The sequence below is a fragment of the Bombina bombina genome, chromosome 7 (assembly GCF_027579735.1).
Source record: "Bombina bombina isolate aBomBom1 chromosome 7, aBomBom1.pri, whole genome shotgun sequence".
Taxonomy (NCBI): domain Eukaryota; kingdom Metazoa; phylum Chordata; class Amphibia; order Anura; family Bombinatoridae; genus Bombina; species Bombina bombina.
The window spans coordinates 263,607,947-263,621,215 of NC_069505.1; the positions used below are offsets into that span (position 1 = coordinate 263,607,947).

Below are 13,269 nucleotides of genomic sequence, written 5' to 3' on the forward strand. Positions count from 1 at the left end.
AGATTTAAAAAAAATGTTGTCTTTTTTTTAAAATGATTATTTTTTTAGGGATTTTCCAGCCATGAATATTTTTGAAGCTCGCTGATTAAAGAGATATTTGGAAATTTTAAGTGGACTGAGAGAAACTGTTTATATGAGACTGACTCACAGTTTCTGAAACAAGAGAGCAGTGTCTAAGCTCTGAGAATCATGGGAAGCAATTCTACGCATATGTTGACAGCATTAAGATGTAATATAGGTAGGGTTCAGAATTCATAAGATTTTGTCCTTGGTTGCTGAAAATGACATTGATAGTTTTTCTAGCATATGTTGGGAAATTTTGGAATATTTTTTAGTACTTATGTAGGGGAAGCTAAGTGATGGGTAAGAACAACTAATAAGTATTAAATGGACAGAAACCCCACTTTTTTATTTCATGATTCAGACAGAGCATGAGCGTTTAAAAAACTTTCCAATTTATTTATATTATCTAATGTATTTTCTTTTTGTATCCTTTGTTGAAAAGTATACCTAGGTAGGCTCAAAAGCTGCTGACTGGTGACTGCAAATATACACCTCTTGCCATTTGCTTTCAGCTAGGTCCCAGTTGTGCATTATTGCTTCTTCAACAAAGGAAACCAAGAGAATTAAGCTAATTAGATAATAGACGTACATTTGAAAGTTGTTTAAGCTCTATTTGAATAATGAAAGAAACTATTTAGATTTCACATCCCTTTAATTATTATTACCCATCTTGTAAGTACTCCATTTTGAAGGACTGAATAGTACCATGATCACTGGAACAGGAACTACCATTGACAAAATAACCAGTCAAGCTGTCACTTCGAGTACTAAGAATCTTGCAAAATGGCTCTATTTGAAAAGTCAATAACTTTTTAATTATTTTTGTATTATTCACTACTATTTTTCTTTTTAAAGGGATATTAACCCCTTAGGACCAGACCATTTTTAAATTTTCTTACCGTTAGGGACCAGGGCTATTTTTACATTTCTGTGGTGTTTATGTTTAGCTGTAATTTTTCTCTTACTCATTTACTGTACCATTAAATGGACTTTTTAAAGATACCATTATTTGCATCATATCATATAATTTACTATAAAAAAAATGAAAAAAAACACACTTTTTTCTAACTTTGACCCCCAAAATCTGTTACACATCTGCAACCACCAAAAAACACCCACGCTAAATAGTTTCTAAATTTTGTTCTGAGTTTAGAAATACCCAATGTTTACATGTTCTTTGCTTTTTTTTGCAAGTTATAGGGCAATAAGTACAAGTAGCACTTTGCTATTTCCAAACCATTTTTTGGTTAGCAATAGTTACATTGTAACACTGATATCTGTCAGGAATCCCTAAATAACCCTTCACATGTATATATTTTTTTTAGTAGACAACCCAAAGTATTAATCTAGGCCCATTTTGGAATACTTCATGCCACCATTTCACCGCCAAATGCGATCAAATAAAAAAAATCTATAACTTTTTCACAAACTTTAGGTTTCTGTCAGGGTGCCAGGAATCAGACTGAGACAAAAAGTGCAAAAATAATCACACCTTTATTAATAGCAAAAAATAATAAAAAGTCCACAAGTCTCATAACAAGCCAGGAATCAAAACCAGAACTGGTAGTCAGACGAGCCGAGTCAGGAGCGATAGCGAATAGTCAGACGAGACGGAATCCGGAACAAGGAGAACAGCAGAGTCAGGAACAAGCCAGGGATCAGGAACCAGGAGGGACGTCAGACATCCAGGTAATACACAGGAGCTCTCACAAACAGGTCTGAGACAACGCAAGGGCAAAGCATACTGAACAGAGGCCCTTTAAATAATAAGTGATGACATCACAATTCTGAGACTGCATCCTGTCTCACACGGATGATGTACACCAGTCTGGCCATAAAAGGAAGTGCAGGAAATGAGCAGCATCACACACTATGCACCAGAGTCAGGAAGAGAGGTGAGTAAAATGGCTGCCAGCAGCACATGGCAAACAGATCAGGGAAAAAAACAGCTTGTGCAATTATGGCACAAATGGTTGTAAATGCTTCTCCGGGAACCCCTTTGTTCAGAAATAGCAGACATATATGGCTTTGGCATTGATTTTTGGTAATTAGAAGGCCGCTAAATGCCGCTGCGCACCACACTTGTATTATGCCCTGCAGTGAAGGGGTTAATTAGGTAGCTTGTAGGGGGGTTCATTTTAGCTTTAGTGTAGAGATCAGCCTCCCACCTAACACATCCCACCCCCTGATTCCTCCCTGACCCCTCTCAAACAGCTCTCTTCCCTCTCCCACCTCACAATTGTCACCGCCATCTTAAGTACTGGCAGAAAGTCGGGCAGTATAAAAATAATTTTTTTTAAAGTTTTTATTATATATATATATATATATATATATACTGCAGCATATGATTTCCCCTTACGCCCCAAACTCCCTGATCCCCCCCAAACAGCTCTCTAACCCCCCCCCCCCCTCTATCTATTTGCCACTATCTTGGGTACTGGCCGCTGTCTGCCAGTACCCAGTTTGCTAAATTTTAGGGTTTTTTTCATAAAACAAAATAAAAATCCCATTTTTTCTGTAGTGTAGCTGCCCCCCCCCCTCAATACCCTTCCCCCTCCCAGATTCCTTTTCCAACACTTATAACCCTCCTCTCCCTCCTTCCCTTTCACTAAAAATGTTCCATAGTGTAGCGGTCCCTCCCACTCCCGCTCCCTCGCACGCACTCCTGCCCCTCATGCACGCTCCCGGAACCTCTCTTCTACCCGCTCCGGAAATGCATCAGCGATGGGCCGCCCACTAGCCTCCCTGCTATCCCTCCCACGCCACCATCCATCGGCACCACAGAGTGGCTCTCTCTGCATCGGTTGCTTTAAAAAGGATATTGCAGGATCCCTCAATATCGAGGCATCACTGCAGTACCCTAAAAGTGGCTGTAAGCGATCACGATTTTAAACAACTTTCACATTTAGTTCTATTATCTAATTTGTTTTGTTTTCTTGATATCCTTTGTCGAAAAAGTAGACTCAGGAACTGCTGATTGGTGGCTGCACATATATACCTCATGTTATTGGTTCACCCAGTGTATTGCTGCTCCTTGAACAAAGGATACCAAGAGAATTAAGCAAATTGTATAATAGAAGTAAATTGGAAAGTTGTTTAAAATTATATTCTCTATCTGAATCATGAAAGTAACATTTTGGGTTTCATGTCCCTTTATGCAGTCACTATGTAACATGGTGCAGAGTTATACCAGTAGAATGAATTTCACCCTCTCTAGGGGCTGTGGAAAAACATAGGGGTCGATCACATATTTGGCGTCGGGCGCAAAAACCCAGTGTCACCAATTTCTAGTCTAATCGAGCGATCACATATACGGCACAGCAGACAAGTTACTCGAGTATATTTTACATGTCGGCTACAGTTTTTACTCCCATAAACTAACATAGAACTGGCGTCGCCAGTCCGTATCACATATGCAGCACAGATATATTTTACTCCATTTAGGTAGGCGAAGCAAGCCTTGCGCTTAGTAAAAAAGTACCGTAACTCATTTGAAGCCTTATCAAACACCTAACACATGCGCAATATCAACCCACTAAACCGCCATCCCCTATATCACAATCACTAATAAAATGTATTAACCTCTAACCGCTATCCCCCCACATCGCTATCACTAATAAAATGTATTAACCTCTAAACCGCTATCCCCCACATCGCTATCACTGATACAATAAATTAACCCCTAAACCGCCACCCTCCACATCACAATGTCTAATAAAAGTTATTAACCCCTAAACCACCATCCCCCCACATCGCAAGGTACCTAATAAATGTATTAACCCCTAAACTGCCTATCCCCCCACATCGCGAATACTAAATAAGCCTATTAACACCTAAACCACCAACACCTCACAACGCAAACACCTAATTAACCTATTAACACCTCAACCACCAACCCCCACAACGCAAAGTATCTAATTAACCTATTAACACCTCAACCGCCAACCCCCCACAACACAAACGTATCTAATTATCCTATTAACCCCTAAACCGCCATCCCCCCACAACGCAAAGTATTAAACTAAAAACTAAGCCCCCTAACTTAATACCCCTAACTTAACCCCAATTAAAATACACTGAAATAAAATTAAAAAGATACTAACTTTGTTAAAAATTAAAAAAAGTTACAAAAAAACCCAACTTATTTACATAAAATCCTAACATTACTTTTAAAAAAAACTACCATTACAGAAAATAAAAAACAAAAATGATTAAAAAAAACTAACATTAGACAAAAGAAAAAAAACTAAAATTACAAAAAAAACTAAAACTAACATTACACAAAATAACAAATGAAATTATCCAAAATAAAAAAGCTATTCCTATTCTAATACCCCCGTTAAAAAAAAACCCACACCAAAAATTAAAAGAAAAAATAACACTAACTCCAAAGTTGGTACTCACCATTGACGAAGTCCGGTGAAACATTTTCATTCCAGCGGCAAAAGAATTTCATCCAGGTGGCTCCATCTTCATCCATCGCGGGTCCATCTTCTATCTTCATGGTGGAGGCGCAGAGCAGTCGGCGAAGGCAGAACGGTTAGCGGAGGTCATTGGCGACATGGAGGTCCTCTTTATGTGATCTTCTGCCACAATAGTATGAGAGCTGCTTACATCCTATTGGCTGATCAAATCAGCCAATAGGATATAAGCAGCTCTCATCCTATTGGCTGATTTGAATTTTTCAGCCAATAGGAATGTCAGGGTACCCCTATATAAAAGGGGTACCTTGCATTCAATCTTAATTGTGCGGTGGAAGATCGCATAAAGAGGACCTCTGTGTCGCCAATGACCTCCGCCGACCGCTCCGCCTCTGCGCCTCCGCCATGAAGATAGAAGATGGTCCCGCGATAGATGAAGATGGAGCCACCTGGATGAACTTCTTTTTGCCGCTGGGATGAAGATGTTTCGCCGGACTTCGTCAATGGTGAGTACCCATTTTGGGGTTAGTGTTATTTTTATTTTTAATTATGGGATGTTTTTTTTTTAGATTTTTTTTATTTTTATTTTCATTTTATTTTTTCTCATGGGCTGCAAAAGAGCTGAATGCCCTTTAAAGGGCAATGCCCATAAAATGCCCTTTTCGGGGCAATGGATAGATTCGTTTTTTTTTACTTTTGGGGGGTGGGGGTTGTAATGTTAGGGGGTAATTGGTTTATTTTATTGGCAAAAGAGCTGTTAACTTTAGGGCAATGCCCTACAAAAGGCCCTTTAAAGGCTATTGGTAGTTTACTGATAGATTAGTTGTTGTTTTTTTTTTGGGGGGGGGGTATTAATTTCTGTAATTTTAGGTTTTTTTATTTTGTGTAAGGGTTTTTTTTTTTTGTTTAATGTTAGTTTTTTTTAGTAATTTCTTTTTTGTAATTTCTTAATTTTTTTTAATGTAGTTAGTATCTTTTTAATTTTATTTAAGTGTATTTGAATTGGGGTTAAGTTAGGGTGCTTAGTTATTAGTTTAATACTTTGCGTTGTGGGGTTTGGCGGATTAGAGGTTAATAAGTTAATAAGGTGTTTGTGTTGTGAGGGTTTGGCGGTTTAGGTGTTAATAGTTTTATTAGGTACTTTAGGTTGTGGGGGTTGTTGGATTAGGGGTTAATATATATATATATATATATATATATATCTATCTAAAAGCAAAAAAGAGAAAAAAAGCGCACAAAGGCACCTACATAGTGGCAAATCAATTTAATCATACAATAAAACAATATGTATTAAAACAGTTCCCCCATAGGGTGTCTACTCACAAGAGTCAACCTCAAACTTGTGAGGTATGTATAAACATGTAGTTTGAAGTATCACTCAGGACTGCTTGCTCTATGTGTGTAGTCCAAGGAGTAAGGACAGTGAATCTCAACACCGGGTATCACTATTGTTCCAAGAAATCTTGACAGCTCTTTCCCCGGTTTCTTTAAGTTACTCACGTCCACTCCGGCAAAAGTTTTTCTCAAATTCTGTGCTCAGTGCAAAAAACTTCCGTCGCTTCTTCCAGACCCTCGTAACATGAGGCGCTCTTATCCAGACTACATGGGATGAGGTTTTCTGGCTTTATATACACACAGTTAAATATCTGTGTCTGGACACATACATACCTCACAAGTTTGAGGTTGACTCTTGTGAGTAGACACCCTATGGGGGAACTGTTTTAATACATATTGTTTTATTGTATGATTAAATTGATTTGCACTATGTAGGTGCCTTTGTGCGCTTTCTTTCTCTTTTTTGCTTTTAGATTTCTACCTTACTCCGTGAGATTCCGGAGGATTATTAAGATACAGCACCCGACACCTACAATTGATCTGCACTACTACGTGGGATCAAATTAACTTATCCTTTTCTATACAAATATCTAATCTTGCCAGATACATTTTGATATCTTGTTGCTTGCTTTTATGAAACTGCAATATTTTATGAAACTGTAACATTTTATTGCACGCTTTTATGAAATTTTGGATTTTTAAACTTTGGTGTTATCCAAATATTGTTAACATATTAAGTATACACAGTGTGGTATTTCTATTTTTAAAAAAAAAACAAAAAAAAAAAACTTTGTTATTAAGAGGTTTATTTTAGAGCGCAGTTCTGTGTTTTGAAGGAAGGGTTTTTACCCTTTCTCATACACATTTTTTTTTGCCTTATATTATATATATATATATATATATATATATATATATATATATTATTTTTTTTATTTTTTATTATTTTTTTAAGCCTACAGCACCTGGTATTCCCAGGCGGTCTCCCATCTAAGTACTAACCAGGCCCGACCCTGCTTAGTTTCCGAGATCAGATGAGATCGGGTGCATTCAGGGTGGTGTGGCCATAGGCTAGGGGTTAATAGTTTTAGTAAGTACTTTGCATTGTCGGGGGTTGGCGGTTTAGTTGTTAATAGTTTTATTAGGTACTTTGCGTTTTGGGGGATGGCGGTTTAGGGGTTAATAAGTTTGATTAGTGATTGCGATGTGGGGGGGTGGCGGTTAAGGGGTTAATACATTTTATTATTGATTTTGATGTGGGGGAATGGCGGTTTAGAGGTTAATAACTTTTATTAGGGATTGCGATGTGGGGGGGAATGGCAGATAAGGGGTTTTGAATTGCGTTTTGACGCATCGGTTTAATTTTTATATTCCGGTTTAGAATTTTACGGGTAAATTTGACATTTATTTAATTTTTAGTTACGCTTGCAAGATGATATACTGGTTAGGCAATGTGTAGTTGAGCACATTTCTGAACCTCGCCAGTTTTTCCAACTAACGGCAGTATATCATCTGGCGGAGCGGGTTATGTGATTTACCCAATGTGCGAGGTGAACTTACTGGCGACGTGGGTTACAGCAGTTGCACTGAAACTTACGCCACATATGTAATCTCACCCACTATCTCCAGAGGTAAATAACAGGTAATAAAGTTTAAAATAAATTGATGAAAGAATACTGCTAAGTAAAAAAAAATATATAATTTTTGATTGGCAGTTTGAGTGTAATGTCTTTTATTTACAAGGTATTTTATGCTTTAGATTCTTGTGTTTGTGCTAGTTTAATTTGCCATTCTGGGTGTGTGCATTTTTGCTAAACTGCTAATAAATCCATTAGGAATTTAATGAGGTGTTTCTGATGAGTGTTTTTGAGTGACTTATTTTACTATTAACCGAATCAATGAATCTTTACAAAGCTCTCCTAGATCTATAACCCCAGAGTTATCCACAGTGCTCCCTTTCAATGTTTTTTTATGTTGTCACAATCTAAGTATCTCATTAGTATTTTTATTTGTGATGTGATGAGCAATAGTGTTTTTTTGCCTAGTCAATAGTAACTAAATCATTACTGAAATTCATTATAATGCTAAAGGATATTACCAACATTTTAAATAAATCCATAATTGGAGCACAACTTTGCTTAACCATGGCAGTAGTTTGCATGATTTTCTCTTGTACTTCATGTTAACACATATGCCTGCTGAGTTTTTTTTTTTGCTAATTTTCTGCAGGGGCACAGCCAATCAGGAGGGGATTGTTGCGCCATTCATTTTCTAGAAATCACACTCGCTGTGATGCTGCTGCGCATACTTAGTATCTTCCTTAAAGCTGACAGAGCAATGGGAATTTAGCATGAAGGAAACTACTAAAAGCTTGATCTATCAATCCATGGTGGACAGGGGCGTACATATTCGCCCCTGTCCGCCCGAGCTCTCCTCTGGCGGGCAGCAATCCTCTGCTGGAATTTTAACTTTGTATGCGAGTGCTCTTTTGTGCTCACATGCAACCCGCCCCCTGCCCGTGCACAGCCAATCACGTGAGGCGGAGAACAGGGTAGGGAAGCAGCAGGTCTGATGATTTCTGCTTAATAAATCCTGTCAGCAGGTTCTCTTCTGCAAACTTGTAGTCAAATGGAGAAGGGCTTGATAAATTGAGCCCTTTAAGTATGTACAGCAGTATCACTGCAAGTGATCTTTCTAGCAAAAAAATGGCGCTACAGGCCGGAGGACCCTTTCAGTACACAGAATACATATTTTTTTACGTAATTTGAGAGATTATAATCGCAAGTTAAAAAGGAAACACTTTATTTGTTCCTTAAAGGGACATTCACACTAAATAAATGCTAGACAGAATGATGCATTCAAAGAGAAGATTAGTCTGAGAATAACATGTAGATGTATTTTTTAAAGTTTAATTAGTTTTTAAAATATTGACAAAATAAGTGTAAAGTTTTAGTGTCTATAAAACAATGGGAGCTGCCATGTTGTAACTTAGGTTACCTTCTCTGCTGTGGCCAATTAGGGACAGTTATAAATAGGTCACTAGAGTGTGCAGCCAATGGCTGTGTGGAATATAACAGTATTCTGCACTTCCATTTCTAACAGGAACTGAAAAGCTCACAAGACATAAAAGCATTTTATTATTAGACTGCTGCTTGGAAAAGGGTTAAACACATGATTAATGTCAGCTCCAGAACAGTAATGTACTACTGGGAGCTAAATGATGATTGGTGGCTACACACATATGAGTCTTGTCATTGGCTCACCAGATGTGTTCAGCTAGCTCCCAGTAGTACATTGCTGCTTTGGAGCAATCTCATCATTACTGTCAGGTCCCTAAATGGTAATAAAGGCACATTATAGCTAGAGAGCTGTTTATGTTGCTATGGAGAGTTCTGGATGTGAAGGAGAGAAAAGTACATGTTTTTGTCTGATTTCTCTCCATGCTGACTAGTATGTGATGAGCTGGAGACATAATTATACATAAGTAACATCGCAATTATAAAATGCTCTAACCCAGTGTTTCTCAACCGCAGCCCTCAAGTAACCCCAACAGGCCAGGTTTTCATTATAGCTGAACCAGTGCACAGGTGAAGTAATCAGCTGATCAGTAACCATGGTTACTAACTTGCTCTCACCCATCAGCGGATTAAGAGACCGTTGCACTGGTTCAGCTATAATGAAAACCTGGTCTGTTGGGGTTACTTGAGGACCATGGTGGAAAAACAATGTTTTAACTCATTACAGCATTTTTGTTTTAAACTTTTTATGTCCCTTTAAAGGGACAGAAAAACCCGAGATTTTCTTTCATGATTTGGATAAAACATACAATTTTAATCAACTTTCCAATTTATTTCTGTTATCAAATTTGCTTCATTCTCTTTGCTGAAGGAACAGCATTGCACTACTGGCAGCTAGCTGAACACATCTAGTTAGCCAAACACAAGAGACAAATGTGTGCAGGCACCAATCAGCAGCTAGCTCCCACTAGTGTAAGATATGTGCAAATTATTTTTCAACAAGGGATATAAATAGAATGAAGCACATTTGAAAATAGAAGGGAATTTAAAAGTGTCTTAAGGTGACATGCTCTATCTGAATCATGCAGGTTTAATTTTGACTTTCCTATCCCTTTAAGCGGCTGTGATTACAGACTACTCCTCTACATAGCTCAGTTTGCAACATACATTGATCATTTGTAATGGATCTAAGCTGCTGATTCACTGTATATGTAGGTTTGTGAGTCTTGGGGCAACTAATGCAGTACTACAAAGGAAGAGAAAAAGAAGGCGCTCCAATGGCGTGAGACCCCTCCAACCACACTTAATGGCCCCAGAAGGAAATATACTCACAAATTTCAATCACTTTGTGAGTATATTTCCTTCTGGGGCCATTGAGTGTGGTTGGAGAGGGGTCTCACTCCTGAGATAATACGCGATTGGAGTGCCTTCTTTTTCTCTTCCTTTGTTATCCAGATTGCATTCATTTCTTTGAAGAGCTGCCCTTTGGTCGGTTTGCTGGAATTATCATCAGCCTCATATGTGACGCCTCTGTGATCATCACTATTACTGTTTCACAGTGTGAACTGAGTATCTTTTTTCATTAATGCAGTACTATATAACTTCATAAAATACTCCATGTTTGAAGCTGTTTAATTTAGAAATATAAATTTATGTTCACTTACTCTTCCAGAAAAGACATAGTCCTTTATTTAAGGCCTTTAGCAACTTATTCTGCCAATATTAAACAGCAGAATTAATGATATATTTGTTGAGAAATATCTGAAAAGAATGTAATTTGATGATAACAGAAGATCCAATGCAAAGATATTAAAGGGACATTAAACACTTTGAGAGTTAATATAAAACGATAAACTGTCTCTCCCTCTCACTCTCTCTCTCTCTCTCTCTCTCTCTCTCTCTCTCTCTCTCTCTCTCTCTCTCTATATATATATATATATATATATATATATATATATATAAACTGCAATATACCATACTTTCATTATTTATTTTGTCCCCTTTCCCTTTAATTCCATTTTTAAATTGTGAGCTTCTCAGTTCCTGTTAGAAATGGAAGTACACAACACTGTTATATTCCACACAAGTTACAACATGGCAGATCCTATTGTTTTATAGACACTAAAACTTTACACTTATTTTGTCAATATTTAAACGGCTAATGAAACTTTATAAAATACATTTACAAGTTATTCTCAGACTAATCTTTTCTTTGACTGCATCATTCTATTTAGCATTTATTTAGTGCTTAATGTCCCTTTAAAGGGACATCTCACGTTTATAAGAATAGTATTGAAGTTATGCCCATGGTTGCCACCATGTGGAAATCCTTTTCACATCATTCCAGTGCTTATTTGCTTGAACATGTGCAGCAACTCACCTTCAAATACCTGCAGTGTAACCAAAGTTCCAAAATGGCAGCACCCAGATGTAGAGGGCAGTGGATGAGTGTTTAATCTCCCTTTAACTGACTATATTTACTTAGCTCAATAGTTGTGCAGCATTACACATATCTAGATTGCCGATCTGGCTGTAAACAAAAACCTTTCTATACTTTAAAGGGACATGGAAAATATTTCTTTCATGATTCAGATAGAGAATATAATTTTAAACAACATTACAATTTACTTCTTTTATCAAATTGCCTATATGTGCAGCCACCAATCAGCAGCTAGCTCCCAGTAGTGCATTGGTGCTCCTGAGTCTACCTAGGTATGCTTTTCAGCAAAGGATAATAAGAGAATGAAGCAAATTTGATAATATAAATAATTTTGTAAAGTTGTTTATATTGCATGCTCAGTCTGAATCATGAAAGAAGGAATTTGGGTTTCATGTCCCTTTAATAGACTTTTGTTGTTGCTGTTACTAGCTGTTGATAAAGGGACACTATACTCTTTTTTTCTGTAATACATATGAGTAAGCAGCATCTAATGGTTTTGTTTTGCATGAAAAAAGGTAAGGTAAAACTGAAACTGATGCATTTGTATCCATTGTGAGCTTTCTACTAATGCTCATTGGCTGAGATACTTTCTCTTAAGGTCCATTGGTTAACTTCTTATAACTAGTAGGAAGTAAGGTTGCCATGTTGCCTCTTAAACCCTTTGAGTGCTAAGCTGGATTTAATTTTTTTATTTTTTTTAACCATTTAAAAAAAATCTTGGGGGTCTGTAGCTGCTTAGATGCCTGAGATACAGGCTTCTAAACAGCATGCCCCCTTTCCCTATACTTTCTATTGTAAATTTTAAAGTTGTGCGGTGACGTCATTACGTCATTGCGCGTGATGTCACTGCACGTAACGGGAAGCCCCGGCGATGCCTGTCACTATACAGGCCCGATCGCCGGGGTGGGAGTCAGTAGGAGCCCCCAGATTGCTAAAAAGGAAGTTGAGTGCTAGCGACAGCTCTGAGCCGTCGTTAGCACTCGGATACTAAACCCATTTTTTGTATTTCATGATTCAGATAAAGCACGCAATTTTAAGCAACTTTCCAATTTACTCCTAATATCAATTTTTATTTAAAAAGCAGGAATGTAAAGCTTAGGAGCCAGCCCATTTTAGGTTCAGCACCCTAGATAACACTTGCTTATTGGTGGCTACATTTAACAAACCAATAAGCAAGCATAACCCAGGTTCTAAACCAAAAATGGGTCAGCTCCTTAACTTTACATTCCTGCTTTTTAACTAAAGATAGCAAGAGAATGAAGAAAAATTGATAATCGGAGTAAATTAGAAAGTTGCTTAAAATTGCATGCTCTGTCGGAATCATGAAAGAAAAAAATTGGGTTTAGTATCCCTTTAAAAGAAAACCTTTATTAAAAATACAAATGTCAGGGATCTCATAACATTTTCAAACCATATCTATAAAAGACCACTGATATATGTATTTTTCATAAGGGTTCTCATTTTAAAGCGGCTCTATGGCAACCCTACCTTAGAACCAATGAACATCAGTAGGAAATGCACAACTGGTGCTGGCATTTTAGTCCAAATATAAAATTGAACCATTTCTACTTTATTTTTAGACCTACATGTTTTATTGGTCTTACATATGGATAACAAAAAATGTATTTTGAATATAGGATCCTTTTTTAAATTTACATTCGGAATATGATCTAGCCCATATAGTTTCATATTGTTTGTCTTGTATTTTATTAGGTGATTATCAGTATACATTTACTTTCTTTACAGTGTCTGCTGATTAGTGTATTATAAGCACCAAGGGCTTGCTTGCTACCTTAGCAATAGGGAGCATTAATAATTGACTAAGCTTTCAGAATTTATTTATGCATCAACAGCCTCAGCTGTAACATAACCCACAAACTGCAGTGGCGTGAACATACTACTTTACGAAACACCTGTAGACCTTAAGATTCCGATGAAAACATATATACAGTTTATTTAAACAAAAACAGCTGACTTAAATGTATCATTAAAAGAA

At 37.2% G+C, this 13,269-nt stretch overlaps 1 protein-coding gene and 1 non-coding gene across 2 annotated transcripts in view; one reads left to right on the forward strand and one right to left on the reverse strand.

Moving 5' to 3' along the window:
- The window catches only part of ERC2 (ELKS/RAB6-interacting/CAST family member 2), a 1,300,133-nt gene that overhangs the window by 210,418 nt on the left and 1,076,446 nt on the right, over positions 1-13,269 (forward strand). The gene's annotated exons all lie outside the window — the stretch shown is intronic.
- LOC128636780 (5S ribosomal RNA) lies at positions 6,770-6,888 on the reverse strand. Its single transcript, XR_008398718.1, has one exon. It is a non-coding gene; the product is annotated as a 5S ribosomal RNA (ribosomal RNA).